Source organism: Lathyrus oleraceus, chromosome 7 (assembly GCF_024323335.1).
Source record: "Lathyrus oleraceus cultivar Zhongwan6 chromosome 7, CAAS_Psat_ZW6_1.0, whole genome shotgun sequence".
In the NCBI taxonomy this organism is placed as follows: domain Eukaryota; kingdom Viridiplantae; phylum Streptophyta; class Magnoliopsida; order Fabales; family Fabaceae; genus Lathyrus; species Lathyrus oleraceus.
The window spans coordinates 115,155,763-115,157,797 of record NC_066585.1 but is presented as its reverse complement, the minus strand read 5'-3'; the positions used below and the strand labels follow the sequence as shown (position 1 = coordinate 115,157,797).

The window sequence follows — 2,035 nt, the reverse complement described above, 5'->3', positions numbered from 1 at the left end:
ATTCTTTCTCCCTGAGCGTGTTGTTCTTTCACCCTTATACCGGTGTTTTGATCACATGTCTCTTTGAGCTTATTATCCAATAACCGGTAATACCTCACTTGTTTCGTCCTCAGCTGAGTCCGTTATGGACATTCCCGCCTAAGTCCGGATTTTTATCCGAAGTATCCTTTGTGGATAGTTTTGCTGTATTGGCATATTCCCCAATACATGCACCTTTGCGTCAACTCGAGTCTTTCCATTGATTTATTTTCATGGAATCCCTTTGAAACCAAATAACAAGATTTACTCAAAACCAAGGAGAATCGCTTTTTGAAGCTTGGGAGAGATATAAAGAGTTATTAAGTGTCTGCCCACACCATGGCCTAGAACAATGGTTGATCGTTCATACCTTCTACAATGGACTCCATTATAACAGCAAGATGAGCATCGACGCTGCCGCAGGTGGCGCGCTGATGAACAAACCTTATCCTGAAGCTTGTGACCTAATTGAGGATATGGCCCAAAACCATTACCAATGGGGAACCGAACGAGCATCAATAGAGAAAAAGGAGACCTAAGGTGGAATACATGAGGTAAGCTCTCTAGACATGATGCAGGCAAAATGGATGCTCTAGCTCTTAGGATCGAACATATGTCTACAAGCACTAACACCACAGCGGTAGTCCACATAGAGTGCGAACTCTGTGGATCTAAAGGACACAAATCGGCGGAATGTAACCTTTTGAACAACCTGAACACCGACCAGGTGAATTACGCCCAAGGTAACCCATTTTCAAACACTTACAACCCTGGATGGAAGAATCATCCGAATTTTTCCTATAAAAACCAGAACCCTATCCAAAATCATGCACCTCAGAGACCGCAAAGTTATCAAGCCCAAAAATCAAACCAACCTATGCAAGTTGTGCCCCAGAATTCTAACCTTGAGAAGATCATGGAGAGCTTTATATCGGGCCAGACTCAGCAAAATAAAGAATTCCTAAACCAGAACATTCACGTAAACGAACTTATAACGCAATTAGGAACCAAGGTTGATCAGATAATCACTCACAACAAGATGCTTGAAACCCAGATCTCACAGGTAGCACAAAACCAAACCCCACAGACTACACCTGGAGGCCAATTCCCTGGACAACCTCAACCAAACCCTCGAGGGCAAGCTAACGCTATCTCGGTACGAAGTGGGACCGCTTACGAAGGGCCTCATAACCCAGCGATGAGCGAGTCGAAAACTTCTAAAGAAAATATACCTACCAACCAAGAAGAGGAACCAGTAGAACCCGAGAAATAAACCGACCAAGAAGGAGAAGCCAAGGATAAAACTTACAAACCACCACCCCTATACAAACCACCAATCCCATATCCGCAAAGACTTAAACAAACCAAAGTCAACAACCAATACCAAAAATTTATAAAAGTAATAGAGAAGCTTCATGTAGAGATTCCTTTTACCGAAGCTATCACCCAAATTCCGTCTTACGCCAAATTTCTCAAAGACATCTTAACCAACAAGCGTAGGCTTGACGATCCAAAACCCTTGGAATGCAACTTTATTTCTGAGGATAAACTCGCTAAGAAGGAGAAAGACCATGGTAGTTATTCTATACCTTGCATTTTAGGGAGTCATGTGATCGACAAAGCTTTCCTAGACTTAGGCGCTAGTGTAGCTTAATGCCCTTAGCTGTGTGTAAAAGGTTAAACTTAGGAGAATTACAACCAACTAAGATGTCCCTCCAATTAGCCGATAGGTCTGTTAAGTATTCTGTAGGCATTTTAGAAGACATCCCAGTTAGGATCGATCAACTTTATATCCCAAAAGACTTTATGGTCATGGATATCAAGGAAGAGGACGATATCCCTATCCTTTTAGGTAGACCATTCTTATCAACAGCCGGAGCTATAATAGATGTCAAAAGAGGGAAATTAACCTTTGAAGTAGGGGATGAAAAGATCGAGTTCATTCTTTCAAAATTTCTGATGGCACCAATTCTAGGAGACGCATGCTATGCGATCGATATCATAGATGAGTGCATAA

At 42.1% G+C, this 2,035-nt stretch overlaps 1 non-coding gene across 1 annotated transcript; it reads right to left on the bottom strand.

Annotated features, from left to right (window-relative positions):
• Positions 1 to 256: 256 nt before the first annotated feature.
• LOC127108561 (small nucleolar RNA R71) lies at positions 257 to 364 on the bottom strand. The gene has a single exon (XR_007796091.1). It is a non-coding gene; the product is annotated as a small nucleolar RNA R71 (small nucleolar RNA).
• Between the last annotated feature and the right edge of the window lie 1,671 nt (positions 365 to 2,035).